The sequence below is a fragment of the Halichoerus grypus genome, chromosome 9 (assembly GCF_964656455.1).
Source record: "Halichoerus grypus chromosome 9, mHalGry1.hap1.1, whole genome shotgun sequence".
NCBI classification, from domain to species: Eukaryota; Metazoa; Chordata; class Mammalia; order Carnivora; family Phocidae; genus Halichoerus; species Halichoerus grypus.
In genome coordinates this window covers 71,803,743-71,824,965 of record NC_135720.1, presented here as the reverse complement: position 1 = coordinate 71,824,965, position 21,223 = coordinate 71,803,743, and the positions used below count along the sequence as shown (strand labels likewise).

At 39.6% G+C, this 21,223-nt stretch overlaps 1 long non-coding RNA gene and 2 other non-coding genes across 6 annotated transcripts; all 3 read right to left on the bottom strand.

The window, feature by feature from the left end:
• Positions 1-3,725: 3,725 nt before the first annotated feature.
• LOC118541943 (uncharacterized) lies at positions 3,726-21,183 on the bottom strand. 4 transcript variants are annotated; one of them, XR_013441187.1, is made up of 8 exons: positions 21,058-21,183; positions 20,437-20,661; positions 20,289-20,352; positions 20,144-20,205; positions 19,775-19,839; positions 17,045-19,559; positions 14,096-14,198; positions 3,726-3,740 (listed from the first exon to the last, which is right to left on the bottom strand). It is a non-coding gene; the product is annotated as an uncharacterized LOC118541943 (long non-coding RNA). The 4 variants fall into 4 exon arrangements; XR_013441186.1 differs by lacking the exon at positions 3,726-3,740 and adding an exon at positions 13,134-13,148; XR_004920340.2 differs by lacking the exon at positions 3,726-3,740 and having other exon boundaries at positions 13,862-14,198.
• On the bottom strand, positions 19,654-19,722 carry LOC118541955 (small nucleolar RNA SNORD50). Its single transcript, XR_004920354.1, has one exon. It is a non-coding gene; the product is annotated as a small nucleolar RNA SNORD50 (small nucleolar RNA).
• LOC118541956 (small nucleolar RNA SNORD50) lies at positions 19,992-20,061 on the bottom strand. Its single transcript, XR_004920355.1, has one exon. It is a non-coding gene; the product is annotated as a small nucleolar RNA SNORD50 (small nucleolar RNA).
• Positions 21,184-21,223: the final 40 nt, after the last annotated feature.

The window sequence follows — 21,223 nt, the reverse complement described above, 5'->3', positions numbered from 1 at the left end:
GAGTGGAGGTGGGTGGGAGGGATGGGGTGGCTGGGTGGATGGACATTGGGGAGGGTAGGTGCTATGGTGAACGCTGTGAATCACAGACCTGTACCCCTGAAACAAATAATACATTATATGTTAACTTAAAAAAAAATAAAAATAAAAAGTAAAAATAATAATAATAAAATAAAAACAAAAAAGGGTATCATAGGGGTACTTGGTCATTGATGTTTCTTAGAATGCCATTGCCTTCTTTCTGCCTTCAAAACGAGTTCTGATTCCCCAGTGGAAACCATGGCTTTCTTTTGCTGACCCAGACTAACACTCTTGCCTTGTACTCATTTGAGCCTTACTGAACTTGCACACATGGTGGGTCTGCTGGAATTCTGTGCTCATGAGGCATTGTGGCCACTATATAGAAATAGAATGGCAAGAAATGACAGACATGCATATTGCCTTTATCTCCTCCGCTCACACATATGCTCTATTGGACTCCTATTGGACTTCACTTAAAAAATATAAGTTCAAAGATAAAAGTATTAAGTATTTCAAGATGGAAACCTTAGAACATGAAACCAAGTGAGGGGCTCTTTTGAGTGAGGGCCCTGTATGATTGCACAAGTCGTCTGCCCCTGACACTGGCCCTGAGAGCAATAAAGAGGGTGGTGTAATAATTGAGATGAGAGAGAATACTGGTTGATACTAAAGGAGTACCCTTGAAATTGGGGGAAAGCAGGTAGTTTCAAGAAATATTTGGACTGCCAGACCAGTAGCATGTGTAGATTGCTTGGTTGTAGAGGGATAAAGGAGAGAGGAGTTAGGAATGAGTCCAAGGAATGGCTTTGGCAATGGGAAGAATGGAAATGTCATTTTCTGGGAATGTTAGAACTGGAATGGAGGGAAGGTTAAAAGTGTTCCATTTGAGGTACACGTATCACATGGTAGTGATGTTTATAGACAATAGAATATTCAGATCTCTATCTCTGGAAAGAGCTATGAACTAGAGCTATTGATTTGGAAATCCTCCACATACAGATTGTGACAAAGCCAAGGAAATAAGAGATTGCTTAGGAAGAGTGTGCAAAGTAAGAAAAGGACCCAGCCTAGTATCTTAAAAAACATCAACATTTATGTGGAAGAAATGTCTTCAAAAGAATATGAGAAGGAGCAGTCACAAAATGTGGGGAAACGATACGAGAGAATAGCTTTACAGACACCAAATGTAAAGAGCATTTCAGGAAGGAGAAGTAGTCAACATGGTCAGATGCTGCTGAGAGATCAAGCAAGGAGGAAACTCAAGGTTCCATTGGCTTTAGTGACAAGTTCATCTGGGGACCTTGGCAAAGGGAAATTCAGTGGAATAGTGAGGACGAAGGTAAGAATATAAAGGGCTGAAGTGTGAGTGGGAGATCAGTATAATAAAGACAACTGGAGATGACTACTTTAAGAAATGTGGCTATAAAAGAGGAACAAGAGATAACCTGTCAGAAAGGAAAGTGAAGGCCAGGGATATTTTAATTTCTATGTAAAGAGATACTGGATACTTTGGGGCCCTGGGTGGCTCAGTTGGTTAAGCATCTGACTCTTGATTTTGGCTCAGGCCATGATCTCGGGGTCTTGAGATCTAGCCCTGCATCAGGCTCTGTGCTCAGTGAATAGTCTGCTGGAGATTCTCTCTCTCTCCCTCTGCACCCTGCCCCCCCACCCCCATCAAATAAATAAATAAATCTTTAAAAAAAGAGAGAGAAAGAGATACTGGATACTTAAAGTTGGGAGGAGCCAGAAGAGAGAAGTTGAAGATAGAGGAGAAAAAGGGGATTATTTTTATATCTAGTTTCCAACGAGGGCAGGTAAGCTCCACAAACAGGCCAGGAATCATTGCTCTGTTTACTGTTTTGAGCCTACAACAGTATATTTGTTTCCGAGGGCTGATCTAACAAAGCACCACAAGCTGGGTTGCTCAAAACAATAGAAATTTATTGTCTCACAGCTCTGGAGGCTAGAACTGTGAAATCAAGTGAAATCAAGGTGTTGGCAGGGTTATGCTCCCTCTGGAACCTTCCTTGCCTCTTCCTAGCTTCTGGTAGCATGCAGACAATCTTTGGCTTTCCTTGGCTTGCAGGTGCAGAATTCTAATGTCTGCCTTCATTGCAACATGACATTCCCTCTGTGTCTCTGCTTTCATATGACCATCTTCTTATGAGGACACCAGTCATATTGGATCGGGGTGGGAGGTCCAGCCCATCTAAACTAATTACATCTGCCAATGACCCTATTTCCAAATGAGGTCACATTCTGAGGTACTGGGGTTTGGGACTTCAACAGGTCTCTTTTTTTTTGCAGGGGGAGGATGGATATAACTTATAACAAACATAGGGAGTCTTGATTCAGTATTTGTTGAATGAATGAATGTGATTTGTAGAACTGGAGGATGAATTTGCCTTAGACAGGGGAGGACGCCATTCCATTGTTGTGAGAGGGAAGGAAAAACTGTGGCTACGTATAATGACTGGCATCAGGAAATTGTGTCAGCTGAAGTCTTTAAAGTTCTCCATGAAGAGGGAAGGGAGGTGAAATCTCTGCTGAGGTGAGGAGAAAGTTGAGGTAGGGGGAGAGAGGAATTAAGAGGTATGGTGCAGAAACGAAGTCTAAAATGGGGAAGAAAACTAACAGGGGAAAAGAGGATTCCTTTGAAGCACTGAGGGGCTGGTTGAGGGTAGAGACCATGAATTGTGTGGTGGCATAAATCTGCCCTGCTGTGTGACTTTTGTAGCAAGGCAAGGCCTGGCGCAGATAGTTGGGGTTTCGCCAGATAGTGCCAAGGAAAGACAATAGGGGTGAGGGAATTGGGAACACTGGCACAAGAGGACCACTGCTGAGTCTTGGAATTAGGCTAGATAGGAAGGGAAGTTAAACACAAGTACTGTATATTTGATATACAGTACTTCCACCTGATCCACAGTTTCACTTTCTGTGGGTTCAGTTACAATGCCTACATCATTCACTTCACTTCATCTCATCATGTAGGCATTTTATCATCTCACATCATCATGAGAAGGGTGAGTACGGTACAATAAGGTATTTTAAAGAGAGAACATGTTCACATAACTTTTATTACAGTATTGTTATAAGTGTTCTATTTATTATAAGTTATTATTGTTTTTATTTTATTTTAAAATTTTTAAAAGATTTTTTTTAAAGTAATCTCTACACCCAGTGTGGGGCTCCAACTCACAACCCCAAGATGAAGAGTTGCATGCTCTACTGACTGAGCCAGCCAGGTGCCCCTTAGTTACTGTTGTTAATCTCTTACTGCACCTAGTTCGTAAATTAAACTTTATCATAGGTATGTATGTATAGGAAAAGCCATAACACGTATAGGGTTTTGTACTATCCATGGTTTTGGGCATCCACTGGGGGTCTTGGAAAGTATCCCTGCAGATACAGGGGGACTATTGTATAACGCAGAGGTTCTTAACTACTTGAGCCATGGACTACTTGCCACTCTGGTGAAGCCTATGGACCACTTTTCAAAAAATATTTTTAAGTGTATAAAACAAAATATGTAGGATTATATATAAAACCCTTTACATTAGGGGCGCCTGGGTGGCTCAGTCGTTAAGCGTCTGCCTTCGGCTCGGGTCGTGATCCCAGGGTCCTGGGATCGAGCCCCGCATCCTGCTCCCTGCTCCACAGGAGGCCTGCTTCTCCCTCTTCCACTCTCCCTGCTTGTGTTCTCTCTCTTGCTGTGTCTCTCTCTGTCAAATAAATAAATAAAATCTTCAAAAAAAAAACAAAAAACCTTTACATTAAAATATAGTTATAGGGGCACCTGGGTGGGTCAGTCAATTACATGTCTGACTTCAGCTCAGGTCATGACCTCGGGGTCCTGAGATCGAGCCCCATGGGCTCCCCGGTCAGCAGGGAGTTTGTTTCTCTCTCTCCCTCTGCCCTCCCCACCCCGGGGCTCATGTACATGCTCTCTCGCTCTCTTTCAAATAAATAAATGAAATTTTTACTTAAAAAACCTTTAAAATATAGTTATAAAAATCTTTGAACAAACTAAACAAATGCTACAGCAATGTCTATGTGCCATGAACTGAATGTTTGTGTTCCCCCAGGACCCACATGTCATAATCCTAACACCAACATGATAGTGTTAGGAGGTTCAGATTTTGGGAAATGATTAGGTCATGAGGGTGGAGCCCCCATGAATGGGATGAGTGCTCTTCTAAAAGAGACCTCAAAGAGCTCTCTCACTCCCACCCACTATGTGAGGATACAATGAGAAGCTGTGACCTGGAAGAGAGCTCTCACCCAACCATGCTGGCACCCTGATCTTGGACTTCTGGCCTCTATAACTGTGAGAAATAAATTTCTGTTGTTAATAAGCTACCTAGTATGTGGTATTTTGTTATAGCAGCCTGAACGGACTAAGATAATGTGTTTCTTTGCATTAAACAACAAGATCTAGTGTCAGGCTTAAAAAGAACCATAATTTCTAGGTAGAAATAAGCATACGTGAAATTCTTAAGTATTTGTATGTGAAAGTAACTGTAATGCAATGTATATAAAAATAGCTGTGTTTTCTATGGTGATAAAGCCATAGATACTGCTAGTAATTCAGTGGTATATTGCCTACCTTTATTATTGAAGGAAATGCTACATTTCAGTTAATGCTTAGTGAAAATAAAGATACAGATTTTTCTCTGCCCAAGTTTATAGATCCCTTGAATTCCATCATGGCTCCTTGAAGGCCAGTGGATCCCAGGTATGAATGCTGGGTGTGGAGGGGAGAAAATAGAAGAAGTCAAAGAACTGAGAAGCCAAATTGTTTGGATATTGATGTGTGGACACTGGAAACAGATGGTACAGAATAGCACAGCACACCTGGTACTGAACTCTTCAAAATTAGTAAAAGGCAGTAACTAGACAGTTGGAAAATAATTGCCTTAATGCAGGACAAAGGGTGGCAAGTCAGGTGGAATGAACATAAAAAAATCAGGGGAGGGGGGCACCTGGGTGGTACAGTTGGTTGAGCATCCCATTTGGTTTGGGCTCAGGTCGTGATTTCAGGGTCCTGGGATATACAGCCCCGCCTTGGACTCCATGCTCAGTGCAGAGGCTGCTTGGGGCTCTTTCTCCCTCTCCCTCTGTCCCAAGGCCCCCCAAAATAAATAAAATCTTTTTTTTTAAATCAGGGGTGTACATAAAGATGAAGGAATAATTGTCAAGAAGTGGCAGTAGGATGCAAGGAAGATATTGACCTTAACTTTCTCACCTGAGGGAAATAGCTTAAGAAGCCTGCAAAGAGAGGCACCTAGCTGGCTCAGGTGGTAGAGCATTTGGCCTTTGATCTTGGGGTCCTGAGTTCAAGCCCCATATTGGGTGTGGAGAATCCTTAAAAAAAAAAAAAGACGATGCAAAGGGAAGTGGTGTGCTCAAGGATGGAGTAGATTCTACTTAAGGCAAGGAGCTGGAAGGAACGTACATGGTTAAGGATGTCAGGTAGTTTCTTACCCCTGTAGACTGGGCAGTGGAAAAGATTGGGAGAGAGGGTACCAGTTGGGTTGCAGTATGGACTAGAATGGCAAATGGATGTGAGAAGATAGATTACCAGAAGCATTTTAATTCAAATAAATACAATCTTTAAAATAAAATAAAATTTATATCTGCATATAGAAATAAAACATTTTTTACAGTGTTTTTTTTTTTTTTAAGGATTTTATTTATTCATTTGACAGAGAGAGACACAGCAAGAGAGGGAACACAAGCAGGGAGAGTGGAAGAGGGAGAAGCAGGCCTCCCACGGAGCAGGGAGCCCGATGCGGGGCTTGATCCCAGGACCCTGGTATCATGACCTGAACTGAAGGCAGCCGCTCAACCACTGAGCCACTCAGGCGCCCCTACAGTGGTTATCTTTAACTTGTGGAATTATGAGTTATTTTAATTTTACTTTTAATATCTTCTTTCTTTTTACATTTTTATAAGATATATTTTTATAATATTTTTTATAAGTTTTTTTACAAGATTTTATTCATTTATTTGACAGAGAGAGGCACAGCGAGAGAGGGAACACAAGCAGGGGGAGTGGGAGAGGGAGAAGCAGGCTTCCCGCCGAGCAGGGAGCCCGATGAGGGGCTCGATCCCAGGACTCTGGGATCATGACTGGAGCTAAAGGTAGATGCCCAACCGACTGAGCCACCCAGGTGCTTCCAGATATAAATATTAATAAAATTTGAATTATATTGTCTATGGTTTGTTATCCTGAATTTTTTTTTACTCAATATTTATTTATTTATTTATTTGACAGAGAGAGGGAGAGAGCACAAGCAGGGGGAGCGGCAGGCAGAGAGAGAGTGAGAAGCAGGCTCCCAGCTGAGCAGGGGACCCGATGTGGGGCTTGATCCTGGGACTCCAGGATCATGACCTGAGCTGAAGGCAGACACCCAACGACTGAGCCACCCAGGCGCCCTTTTTATAAGTTTTTAATAGTCAAAAAAGAAAAAAGAAAATATAGCCTTTAGGATATTAAATACATTTAAACATGCCAGAACCCATGCCTAAAGTTGAAAACGTATATTTTACTTACTCTGGAAGTTTGTGTTCTGCAGATTGTTCTTTATGAGAGTTAAAAATTGATAAATAATTTAAATTCCTAGTAAATGGCAAACAAAATTGCATAGGAGACAGTTTCTTATATTTGGATTTCACTAGATCTAACTTTAGAGGTTGTATTTATTCTATATCAAGAAGAATGTTCAAAGAAATTTGGGGTACTATAATATGAATCATCTATGAACCATAAATCTAGAATAAACATTAGTATGGTATTGAGCATATTTTACTTTCTGAGATATGTGTGAGATATGGCTCTTTATTAAGGTAGACAACAATAATATGGGCAGGACTGATATCACTAGTTGATAGAAGAGTTTGAAGTGTCTGTAACAAACACACCTCTCCAAGATGCAGCTAAAGCTGAAGTAATAAATCTCATGCTATTCTATTCATGTTAATAATTAGTTTTCTAGAGTTTTATTAGATTCATTTAAGGAACTCTTTCTGGGGAGACTGATCAGAGATCTTGCAGACGTGTGACATTGTTGCAATGAATGGAAAGTGCCAATATCTTAGGATAAATATATCACATTTTATGGAAAAAATTATTTAAACATATTTCCTGTGGAAAGTGGATCTTAAAGTATCTGTATATTGTTGACATGCCCCCAGAACATCCAATCAATTACTTATACTAAGGTTGCTTCTCTTTTTCTTAATGCTAGCAGCCATTAATGATCATTGCTTAGATACATTAATTTGTTATATGTTTGCAAAATGGTGGCATTCTAATTATGTTAATCTTTTTCAGTTATTAGCTAGGATACATCAATAAGGAGAAACTTACCTTCTATTTGATTATCCGTTACTACAGGTGGTGTTGGAAAGTCCCTTTATCTGCCAGTTCTGAAAGTGATGAGTTGGTTCACCAGCATCCTCTAACAGCATCAAAATCAGTTTTGTTTTGGGCGCCTGGGTGGCTCAGTTGGTTGAGCGGCTGCCTTCAGCTCAGGTCATGATCCTGGAGTCCCGGGATCGAGTCCTGCATCGGGCTCCCTGCTCAGCGGGGAGTCTGCTTCTCCCTCTGACCCTCCCCCTCTCATGCTCTCTCTCTCTCTCATTCTCTCTCAAATAAATAAATAAAAAAAATCTTGAAAAAAAAAAGAAAAAAAAATCAGTTTTGTTTTGTTTTGTTTAGGTATCATTATGAATTCACAGATTTGAACATATTTTATGTATGTCAAACTATTGTAGTTCTTACCCTTGGTAATAGTCTAAATTTACATCTTTGTATGGTAGGAGATGCTCCAGGTTGGCTACTGAGTTCTTTTAACACAATCCTAGCAGTCTTTGGTACCTTTCTTGCTCTCTGCTCCAGCAAGGTGCACCAGATTCATCTTGTACATTTCTTGCCTCAGATGTATAATCAGTCATTTCTTCATTAAATCCTGTTTCCTTTTAGTGGTAAATGATAGAGACCACGATCCAGGCCCTAGGGGGTAGGGTTCAAAGGTTTCGATGCGTATGAATCACACTTCAAGTTTCTGTGTTTCTTTTGCAGTGGTTCCCATTTTACTCAGAGTAAAATCCTTTCAATGACCCATAAGGCTCTACATGATTTGCATGGCCTGTTTCTTCTCTTTCTTTACCACGCATGTTTCGGTCTTTGGGCTGCTGCCATGGGAATGTCCTTTTCCCAGATATGTGCATAGCTCAATCCCTCATCCCCTGCATGTCTTTGCTTAACCTCATGGAATTCTATCCTGTCAACTGTATTTAAAATCATACTACTTACGTCCCCAAACCCATTCCCAATGTCCTGTGTTCTATTTTTTTCATATCATTTCTCATTTTCTCATATACTTTATAATGTTAGTATTTATTATGTAGTATTCCTCCCCTCCTCCTAAAATATAAACTACACAAGGGCAGGGATTTTGGTTGTTTGGTTTACTGCTATATCTTTAGTGCTTAGGACAGACGGTAGCTGCACATGGTAGCTATTCACTACCTATTTACTCGATGAACAAATGAATAAATTTTAGCATATTTCTGAATCATCACACACCTAACCTATCAGGTTCAATCTCAAAGGAAGAGATACAATTTAAAGCATACAACATCCATCAAGAAACTGAGCTATATCCAGGTATGTAGAATGTAGAGACAAGTCCATGAATTTCAAAACTAGCCTGACATTTCTGGCTTTGAGCAATGTTTGTGTATTCACTTTTTTTTTTTTTTTTTTGAGAGAGAGAAAGAGAGAGAGGTGGGGGAAGGGGCAGAGAGAGAGGGAGAGAGAGATTCCTAAGCAGGCTCCATGCTAGCCTGACACAAGGCTTGATCTCACAACCCTGAGATCATGACCTGAGCCGAAGTCAAAAGTTAGATGCTTAACTGACGGAGCCATCCAGGCTCCCCTATGCACTCATTTTTGAAAAAGAAATGCAATATAAGCTGAGAGTCTCCATCAGTGATAAAACTAAAAGATGAGAATTGAGATGTACCCCAAAGAATACACCTTACTATTGCCCCAGAGAAGTTTAATACGCTTAATGTCCATGTTCCTTCTAATGTAATTAAATTATCAACTATTAGCAACATTTTTGTATAAAAGTAGTTGATTAAAGTTACTTGGGGGCATCTGGCTGGCTCAGTTGGTAGAGTGTGTGACTCTTGATCTCAGGACTGTAAGTTTGAGCCCCATGGTTGAGTATAGAGTTTACCTAAAATAAATAAATAAATAAATAGATAAATAAATAAATAAATAAAACCTTAAAAAAAACAACAACACGTGGATTTCAGGCTACTATTGACATAGCAGGGTTAAGCCTAATCTGAGATTCAGATTTGTCTGGACTCATGAGACTGAGCCTTCCAGGTTCTTAGGATGAATTGCAGGGTAGGAGTCTGCTAGGAAGAGATCAGAGATGGGGCAGAGGAGAAGGACAGGAAAGTACTAAACCCAAGCCTGACTATAGGGACCAGGTCTCAGTGCTATGGAAAAACACCAATGTACGTTTTTATTTTTTACTTTATTAAGTAGACTCTACTCCCAATGTGGGGCTTAAATTCATGACCCCAAGGAGATCAAGAGTTGCATGCTCTACAGACTGAGCCAGCCAGGTGCCCTTGATGGAAAAATGTCTATGACAAAAGGCTGACAGTAGGAACTGCACAGATTTCTACTTTATGAGGCATAGCACCAAAGGGAAGGATATCAGAAGATAACACCCCTCTGGACTATGATAGTGTCAGCAAGAAAGGAGACTTTGAAGTTTTGTGGGAGGCACTGGATGTGTGGGGGTACCCAACAGAGGGGCCACAGTAATAGGCAGAATATCAGGAAGGACATCAGGAGGCCTATTTGTGAATACATGTGAGATACTCTAATGGGGACTCCAGAATCTCTATGAAGGAATTTTGTAGGGGCTAGAGGTTCTGTGTCAAGAGAAGGGCATTGAGCTAGTAAAATTTAATGTGATTTTACCCATTCCCACAGATGAGTGAATTTTGAGGAAATTTACATTGCCACTGGAAAAAAACTGGGGCACTATACTTAGTGGATTGAACACTGGACTGAGAAAGGGATAGAGGATGTCGATTGTCATTTTGGTCATTAACTAGCTGGGTTAACTTGGGCAAGTGAAGAATCTGAACTTAGACTTGAAAGGGTCTTTGAAGTTGATTAGAGCCAGCCTCCTTTCTCCAACTCACACTGACAGGAGACTACGATTTGGAGGCTGTACATTCTCATATTAGGAACTTCATTTTTAGGTTCAGTTGTGGTTTGCCTCTTTTTATTTATTTATTTCATCAACCTCCTTTGTGCCTTTTAGAGAAACATTTAACTACTCCTTTGGGGGAGGTATTTAGTGGGGGTAGGAACACCATCTTTGGACTTAGACTGCCAGATATTAAATTCCAATTCCTCCACTTCCTATGTGACCTATGTGACCTTCACTAAGTTTCAACTTAGTTCACTTTCAACTTCCTCATCTGTAAAATGGGCATAATAATAGTACCTACTACATGGGATTATTAATATACTTTTATCCCACCTGATATACTTTCAAATATGAAATCGCCATCATATTTTCCCTTGACTTTCATTTCTTTAGGTTAAATATTTCTAAGTCCTTAAAATATTGTCCAGAATGAATTGTTTACAGAGCCTTTGTCTTCTTTCTTTGGATACCTCCTAGTCTGTCAGTGTTTTTCTTAAATGTAGTACCCAAACTAAAAAACAGTATTTTTATGTGCAAAATACAGAAAATGATGAAATCATTCCTTCCAGTGATCTAGACCTTAACCAGCCTATATTTTAAATATCTCAATTTTAGTTTATCACATATAAAATATATGAATACCAAATTATGCCTACTTTATCTACCTTCCAGGGTTTCTGTAAGAGATGATATATGTCAAAGTACTGTGAAAAATAAAAGAAGTGAAAGTATCATTATTTTATATTGTTTTTCATTAAATAGGGAACAAAATTATGATAGGTATGACCTATCAGTTACAAAAAATAAGTTTTAAAACTTACTACAATCCTAATGTTCATGTAGAAAAAGGAAATTTTATTTTATTTTTTGGGGGGTATTTTTTAATTTTTTAATTTTAATTTTTTAATTTAAATTCAATTAGTTAACATATTAGTTTCAGAGGTAGAGGTCAGTGATTCATCAGTCTTATAATACCCAGTGCTCATTACATCACGTGACTTCCTTAATGCCCGACCCCCAGTTACCCCATCCCCCACCCACCTCCCTTCCAGCAACCCTCAGTTTGTTTTCTATGATTAAATCGAGTCTTCCATTGGGGAGGGTATGTGCTATGGCGAGCACTGTGAATTGTGTAAGACTGATGAATCACAGACCTGTACCTCTGAAACAAATAATACATTATATCTTAAAAAAAAAAAAAAAGAAGATAGTAGGAAGGGAAAAATGAAAGGGGAGGAATTGGAGGGGGAGACGAACCATGAGAGACTATGGACTCTGAGAAACAAACTGAGGGTTCTAGAGGGGAGGGGGTGGGAGGATGGGTTAGCCTGGTGATGGGTATTAAAGAGGGCACGTACTGAATGGAGCACTGGGTGTTATACGCAAACAATGAATCATGGAACACTACATCAAAAACTAATGATGTAATGTATGGTGATTAACATAACATAATAAAATTAAATGTAAAAAAAAAAAGAGTCTCCTATGGTTTGTCTCCCTCTCTGAATTCGTCTTGTTTTATTTTTTCCTCTTCCCCAATGATCCTGTTTTGTTTCTTAAATTCCACATATCACTGAGATCATATAATTGTCTTTCTTTGATTGACTTATTTTGCTTAGCATAATACCCTCTAGTTCTGTCCATGTTATTGCAAATGGCAAGATTTCATTTTTTGATGGCTGAGTAGTATTCCATTATATACGTGTGTGTGTGTGTGTGTGTGTGTGTGTGTGTATACACAATATCTTCTTTATCCATTTATCTGTTGATGGACATCTAGGCTCTTTCCATAATTTGGCTATTGTGGACATTGCTGCTATAAACACTGGGGTGCAGGTGCCCCTTTGGATCACTACCTTTGTATCTTTGGAGTAAATACCCAGTAGTTCAATTGCTGGGTCATACAGTAGTTCTATTTTTAACTTTCTGAGAAACCTCCATACTGTTTTCCAGAGTGGCTGCACCAGCTTGTATTCCCACCAACAGTGTTGGAGGGTTCCCCTTTATCCGCATCCCCGCCGACATCTGTTGTTTCCTGACTTGTTAATTTTAGCCATTCTGACTGGTGTGAGGTGGTATTTCATTGTGGTTTTCATTTGTATTTCCCTGATGCCGAGTGATGTGGAGCACTTTTTCATGTGTATGTCTTCATTGGAGAAATGTCTGTTCATGTCTTCTGCCTTTTTCTTGATTGGATTATTTGTTCTTTGGGTGTTGAGTTTGGTAAGTTCTTTATAGATCTTGGACACTAGCCCTTTATCTGATATGTCATTTGCAAATATCGTCTTCCATTCTGTCCGTCGTCTCCTGGTTTTGTCAACTGTTTCCTTTGCTGTGCAAAAAGCTTTTTATCTTGATGAAGTCCCAAGAGTTCATTTTGCCTTTATTTCCCTTGCTTTGGAGATGTGTCTAGAGAGAAGTTGCTGTGGCCAAGGTCACAGAAGTTGCTGCCTGTGTTCTCCCCTAGGATTTTGATGGATGCCTGTCTCACATTTAGGTCTTTCATCCATTTTGAGTCTATTTTTGTGTATGGTGTAAGGAAATGGTCCAGTTTCATTCTTCCATGTGGCTGTCCAATTTTCCCGACACGATTTGTTGAAGGGACTGTCTTTTTTTCATTGGATATTCTTTCCTGCTTTGTTGAAGATTAATTGACCATAGCGTTGAGGGTCCATTTCTGGATACTCTATTCTGTTCCATTGATCTGTGTGTCTGTTTTTGTGCCAGTACCATACTGTTTTGATGATCACAGCTTTGTAATAGGGCTTGAAGTCCAGACTTGTGATCTCACCAGCTTTGGTTTTCTTTTTCAACATTCCTTTGGCTATTTGGGCTCTTTTCTGGTTCCATACAAATTTTAGGATTATTGTTCCAGCTCTGTGAAAAAAGTTGATGGCATTTTGATAGGGATAGCATTGAATGTATAGATTTCTCTAGGTAGCACAGACATTTTAACAATATTTGAAAAAAAATTTGAGACTGTGAACTACTTAGTAAGTCTAAACCATTTTTTGTTACGTGAGGTGATTATGAAAGAAGTAATCTCACTTATGTCAAAAAGGTTTTCCTGTGAAGCATACAACTTCAGACAACATTCACTTTCTATCTGAGATAGTTTCATTTCAATCTCTGGTTTCTCTGATATATATTTTTTATTTTTTATATTTTTACTTTATTATTATTATTTTTTAAAAGATTTTATTTATTTATTCATGAGAGAGAGAGAGAGAGAGGGGCAGAGGGAGAAGCAGGCTCCCCGCTGAGCAGGAAGACCGACGCGGGACTCGATTCCAGGACCCTGGGATCATGACCTGAGCTGAAGGCAGAAGCTTAACCATCTGAGCCACCCAGGCGCCCTAGTTTCTATTTTTTAAGGGAGCTCTATGCCCAATGTAGAACTTGAACTCATAACCCCAAGATCAAGAGTTGCAAGCTCTACCAACTGAGCCAGCCAGGCATCCCTCTTTAGTAATACTTTTTTTATTGAAAAATTATCTATTTCTCAAAAAACTGAACTTGATGATGAAACAAGTGGAGAGGAAACTTTGTGACTGGCAGCTGTGTTTGTTAGTATTCAATAAGAAAGCACATTGTAGATGTAGTTCCAATTTAATAAATAGAAACCTAAAGGGAAAATATATAAAACCAGAGGGATTACATTGCATGGGCTTTTTTCATAGTTATTACTCATAATTCTTTAGCTAAATATAAACTCTCAAAATTATAGCAGTGGCCATTTATCCTTTGCTTCTTAGTCTGTTAGAGCTGCCATAACAAAATATTACAGACTGGGTGGCTTAAACAATAGAAATGAATTTTCTCACAGTTCTGGAGGATGGAAGTCCAACATTCTGAGGCCTCTTGTCTTGGCTTGTGGGTGGCCACCATCGCATTGTGTGGTCATGCAACCTCTTCTTTGTGGATGTGCTAGGTAGGGGAGAGGCAGAGAGTGAGCTCTCTGGTGGTTTGTTTTTTATTTTTATTTATTTTATTTTATTTTATTTTTTCCTGGATCAGAGCCTTTCCCTTATGAGCTTATTTAAACTCCTTTACTTCTTTTGAGGCTCTATCTCCAAATACAGCCACCCCCAAATTAGGGCTTCAACATATGAATTTTGGGGGATACATATATTTGTCCTTAATGCCTTCCAGTTTTTCTTATTTTCTTTTACCCCTTTTGGAGAAGTTAAATCACATCATCATTGCCCTAAATATACAAATTGAATTCCACTGAGACAATTTTTTCTAGGAGCCATTACATTGTTTTAGGCAGAATTTAAGAGATTAAAGGGTACAGTTTCTTCTTGTAAAGACTTCACATTCCAGGGCCAGAGAGAGCTAACTCAACAATCAGAATACACCATGCTATGGGTCATTTTTTAGTATAAGTGGAGAGGACCTTATTTTACCTAGTTTTCATCAGCATTTTTCCATCGTACGTCTGATTTTGTCTTACTTGGGACCCTCACTTGTTTTTTGTTTTTTCCCTAATCAGCCTGGATCTCAAGGTTAGTAATTTTAACAGTTTTACCTACATCCTCAATTCCCTTGGCTTGTCATTATTTTGCTCCTCCTGGCCAGTTTATTCCTAATTTTGGATTAATTCACTGATCCACTTTCTTCTCCCAGGCAGATAAGCCCCATAAAATAGTAAGAATTATGCTGATTAACTATTAAAATTGGTAATTTTCAGCCTCAGCAGGCACTTTAGCACTTTAAGACAAACCTCTAACTTGCCTGTAGCTGACTCCACCTAAGTAGACAGTGTCTTGATGAACACCCTATCATACATCCTAAATTCCTTATCTCATTCTTTCCTGGAGACTATTTTGCCTGATACTTTACAAAGTTGTGCTCAGATATGAACTCCCTCAATTTCTGTGCTAAGTCTCTGCATTAAATCAAGGCTATCTCCAGCCCTACAGCCAAAGCAATTATTTGCTAGGTTTCATCCTTGCTTTTCATTCCAAAACTCCTTTATTTTTCATCTAGTTTCTGTTCTTGATATGGCAGTTGGACTTGACAACACATTTCCGCTTCCCAATTTTTGTCCCTTGGCACAAAATAATCTCCAGGATTTCAACTAAACCTGGAATCCCCTACTCTTGGAATGTTCCAGGACTCAACTCTTGGACCACTTCTTTTCTCTATTTATATTCACTCTTTGGTGATCTCATCTAATCTTATGGCTTTAAATATACCATCCACATGCTGATGACTCCCAATTTTATTTCTCTAGCTCAGATCTCTTCCCTGAACTCCATACTTCTCTACCTAACTCAAAATTTCATTTGGGTATTAGATGCCATCTCAAATGTAAGGTGTTCAAAATTAAGCCTCTACAAGAGGACACTTTTGGGAGAAATGGATAGTCATTATTTTGATTGTGGTAATGATTTCATGGGTGTATATCAATGGAAAAACTCACCAAACTGTACAATTTATCGTGCATCAATTATATAGTTAGGAGTCAAGGGTAGGTCAAAAGTTTACTGACCTCAGTAAAATAATACACTGTATTTGTAAATCTTTTCTTCAAATGATAAATTGAGTATTCTTAAATGCTTTTTCCATTATTAATACTCTTTTGAAGAAAACTGGAATCAACTGAGTAAGCGTAACTAGGACGAAGTTCCCAAATAGGTTGGATTATACTGTACTCAATTTGGGATTCTGAGAGATTAAATCCTTATTTCCTGTTATAACTCAGCCACATGGCATGCCAGGACTTTAGTAGTGTGCTAGTGGTAAAGGAAGAGGCCAGGACTTGTGAGAATGAGACCGAGGAGTCTAGTTCTCATTTTGGAAAGACACCTTCTCCTCCACCCAAAGATGGTCCATAAAGCTTCCAGAACTGCATGGCAACCTTGTGCTTTGATTTGATCTCTATACATATCCAAATATGTAGAATCAGTGAGTGGAGAGAGGCCAGAGGCAGTGGCAATATTCAGTCAGGCATTTATGAATACTATACCATGCTGTGAGTACCACTTGGATCCTGAATCAAGCTTTTGGGAGGAAAGATGGGAAAGGTCTCATCCCCAGGGAGGAAGGACTAGCAAAAGATAAGCAGACTATCTTAGCAAGCTGGAATTCAAGCAAAGATTCTAATTCTAACTGGGCAAGTGGTGTTAAAAACCTGAGCACAAGCAAAATATTTCATACAGGTTGAGCAAACAGTAAGGATTTATGAGGTGCATAATCAATTCAGAGGGCACTTGATTGGGCAGCCAACTGCAGTGGATATTAGATTTCTGGCAATAGAACAAATTTTAGAAAGCACCAAATGGTAAGTTTGAGCCTACTAGATTTGAAGATGAATTGGAAGCATGATGGAAGACAGAGAAAAGAACTCCTATTGACTAAAGCCCCTAAAGCCAGACACATACAGATTTTGCTCTTTCAACTTCTGAAATCAGTCCTAACCATGCAGATCCCAGTCTATTATAGCCAAATTCCTTTATTCCTTAGGTCTTTAAGGCTTTGAGTCTCTGTTCTCTGTAAGTTGCACATATGCTCAAAGGATTAAGTCCCTTAACCAGGTAACTTAAGGTCCCTGGTTGTAACTAGTAGTTACCTACTTTGGTAATATAAAGGTATTACCTGTAATGTTACCATTCACAAAGCTTAAGGCTAGTAGAGTCTAACAGCCAAGATCTCCATTGTGTGAATGAAAAATGTCATCCAGATCTACTAGAGGTTTTCCATTTTAATGGGAGCTGATGTTAATTATAACATGTTAATGTTTCAAGTTTAATTCCACTAAATTATACCTTTTTGGTCCTGACCCCCTCAAGTGTGGACTCTGCAGAATCAGACTAAATTATGTCACTTTCTGCTATATGCCTTCCCACTGAAAAAAAAAGTCAAGTTTTAGGTAATTCAAATGACCATAGCTTTACAGTTGCCCCCAAACACTTCAGCCTTTATCTTCCACCTTATTTGTCCCATATCTGACCACCCAATTGATAACCCAAATTCCCAATTCATCATGCTCAGGTGTATATGCTTAAAAATTTATATTCCTTGGGGTGCCTGGGTGGCTTGGTTGTTAAGTGTCTGCCTTCGGCTCAGGTCATGATCCCAGGGTCCCGGGATCCAGCCCCGCATTGGCTCCCTGCTCAGTGTGGAGCCTGCTTCTCCCTCCCACTCCCTCTGCTTGTGTTCCCTCTCTCACTGTGTCTGTCAAATAAATAAAATCTTTAAAAAAAAAAAATTTATATTCCTCACATTTGTGGTTTTGATTCAATTTCCTCATGTATTATTTCTCTCCCACAGTACTTCATTATAGCTTGCCTTTGATTTTGTCATTTTGTACCACTATTAAGAGAGGACACAGAAGTGTTTTACCTCTGACCTCCTTAGTAGAGCCCAGTACAGTGCAATACACAAACACATTAACTTGATTTGGATTATATCATCTGAAGAAATGTGACATTACCAGATCAATTGTGAGAAGGGAGCAAGAACAGAACTGCAGGAAAAGAGGTCAGAGTGCTCCAACGCAAAATTTCCCAACTTGTTTTCAAGTGATGTTTGCCAGCTTTGACAAAAGGGTAGACACTTATCCCTGAAAATTTTGTGCAGACCCCAATCACTTTTATCATTCATTGTCCACCTAACATTTACTGTACAAACAAGTGCCATGTAGATAACTAAGGTATCTAGGTAAAGATCTTGGTGATTGAAACTGATCTTATAGAAACACTGGTTTATATAAATTAGGCACGTTTTTGAATAATAAATGCAACTAAGAACAGGGTCACTAATCCAAAGCCATTTTAACTTGGGAGTTTATAGCATTGAGGAATTATTTCAGTAGCTAATATTTTGCAAACCACTCCACTTCATATACACTATACCACTGATCTTCAGGTGTTTCTTGAAGTGGTTGTCCTAAGGCAAAACAGCTTTCCCATGATTGCTCTTGGTAACATCAAGATACCATATGGGTAATCTATTATGCCAAGTGGCTCTTCCCATTGCTGGATTTCATCAAGCCTTAAGGTCTCTCATTAAAAGGACCACATCCTGGTGTCTCAGTTTACTTCCTACCAAAAGACTGGTTTATATTTCCTGCAGACAACTTGCAGTTCATTTCCCTACATTTTAGTGACCATGAATGGTCACTGCAATTCCTTGCACCAACAGTTTAATAGTGTGCAGGAACTTAGATTACTTGATCTCTGTGGTGGCATTAATACCTGATATTTTAGTTTGGCTGCAATAAACTTTTTCCAATGTGCAATTTCTACACCACTTTAATACTTGAGCAAATTCACTCTGTGCCTGTCCACCCAACATGCTTGTCAGTCTCATGAGCCTCTTTTGAGCTGCATAGGTCCGAAACTGAATTTTCACTAAGGCAGGAAAACATTTTAGGGAAAAGGACAGCTCCTTATAAGCTGACAAAAATACTATTATTTTGACTGACATGTAAGTATGGGCTTAGAACAACTTATTCATGCAGCTATTTAGGGAAAATGATCATGCATGGGGCCCAACCACCTTGGTTAGAGCAGATAGTATTACAGTCTACACTAAATCCATTCTGTGCAGTGTTTGACTACTTTAAACTCCCTGATCTTCCCCCATGACCTGTAATTGTTATGCTGTGCTCTCTTCATTTTCAGTATTCTACATTTTCTATCTTGAGCATCCTTTCAAGTTACAATTGCATTAGAACCAATTATTCCATGATTCAGTAATCACTGATCATTTTGATACCTGTTGTTTTTCTCCCTAATAACAGTCTCTCCATTTTGCTCACCATTAACCCAGTAATATTTAGTACCCTACAAAAAGCCAACATGATCTGTACTTATTCTGATACTCCCAAACCGAGTCATTGGTCCAAAAAAAAAAAAAAAACCTAAGAATTTCCCCACATTACTCTGTAAATTTTCACTCAGCTTTAATTACAATCATGCATTTTAAATTCAAACAGGTGACCAAAGGTGAAGCATTCAGAATAATCTGATTACAAGTCTGGTTAACTGAAAACAAAGACTTCTCCATAAAAAACACATAGTTTTCTATGCATTCCTGTAAAATAGAGCTAGTTCTACCAAGTAATCTATTTAACAGGTTGTAACTAGGGCAGTGTGACAAAAAGTAAAAGGAAATGGCTTAATTCTTATGGATACATTAGATTTGATGCTGCTTCATAATCTGTTTACAAAAATAAAAAACCAATATATTGTCTTGATTTGTAGGTTTTCTTCCCATGTCAGTAAAGTGAAGAGCTTTTCCTTGTCTTTCATACAAGTAAATCTCGTAGCATTAGCCCTAGAAAAGGAAAAAACATTTGAGAATTACAAGACTATTAACATCAGAAGAGCAAAAGAATTTTTAAAAAATATCTTTGTCCTTATAATGGTCTATCTCAGAAGCCAGATCCGTTAAGTTTTCTCAACAGATATTCAGGTTCGGGATAAGATCATCATAGATTAAGACCAAGGACAAAATACTGACCAACTGTTGAATAAAAAATCTCCACTCACAGAAATGGGTTATACCTTAGGAAGGTTACTGCAAACTCTTTCCATGGGCAGACAGCGATCCCTCACTGTTGGCAAAGAAAAAAACACACACACACACAAAACCTGTAATACATCATTGTGAGGTAGCAGTTTTCCCCCTACAAGATTTATAACCTAACAGAATCTTCTCATTTATAAAATCCAGACAAAAATTATTTTGTTTCTGCTCATCGGTCTTATCTCAGAAGCCGAATCCGTACATGCTTTTCTTCAGGTAGTCAGCTTCGGGATAGGTTTCATCATTGATTAGACCATAATCCATATGAAATGTCAGAAGAGAAGTACTGTACTAGAAACACTGTAGTAGATTTTGTAAACCACAAAACTTACTTTGCAAGGTTGCTCGTCAGTGACATTTATAGCTCCGTTATTCTTCTTCAACCTCCAGGACGCTGTTCAAGGACAAAAAAATTTTTTCACTTAATCTACATTATGGACTAAACATACTGAATCAAAATACTAGCCCAACACATACCTGGGTAAGATTGTCAGGTTCCAAGCAAGTATTCTCTCACGTGTTTTGGAATTCTCCTTTGCATCTATTAAGAAGCAAATTTCAATGATACATCATCTTTTCCTGTGTATCAACAGGTTTATTTCTCTAAGCTCTCAACTGTACTTACCTCAACATCTCCAGGTAACAGCTCCGTTACACCACTGAGAGCCACTGCTCCCACATGGGACCAACATTTTGGAAAACTAAGCATTTTCACAGAACGGCAGGCGAAGGTTTTCAGTACTAGAATCCTGCCTTTCACTCATCTGGTTTGCACACAGCGCCACCTGGGCACAGTACCACTCCATCTCAGACAAGGTCGGAGACTACCATTTTCAAATAATCTGTTGATCTGCGACGAGAAAAAAAACAATGGTCTAATTAGTAAAGGCCTCTTACTCTCTTCGTAAAACTAACTCTCCGCCCCAAATCCTGGGAATATGGTTGTTGTTCTTCCGCCGCCGCCCAGGTTCCGCCAGCCGGGTGTCGGCGCTTATCAACTAGGCCGCGCGCAGCGCTCGTGGCCATCAGCACCAGCCTCCGCCCGCCTAAGCTCGAAGCCTGCCGCTGCCGCCACCACCACCACGCAGGACACGTGGCGGTCTGGCTGCGTGTTTCCCACGTGCAACTTTCCAACCCACAGCACCCTAAGCTCAAATGTCTAAAATCTCACAGTGCGGCAGCAAACCTCAGCCCCAGCTCCAACCGCGCCCGCCCGGCTACTCGCCCACGACGCCCACTCACGTACCACGACCTCAGGGCCTCCCAAGTCCAGACGTAAAAGACCGAACTGCGCCTCCAGCAGTTCCCTTTATAGCCTCTCCTGAGCCAGACCGAGGTTGCCCCGCCCCCTCGCGTTTATTGGACGTGGGAGAGGACGGGGCGTGGCCGTTTCCTGAAGGGAGAGAGCGGGA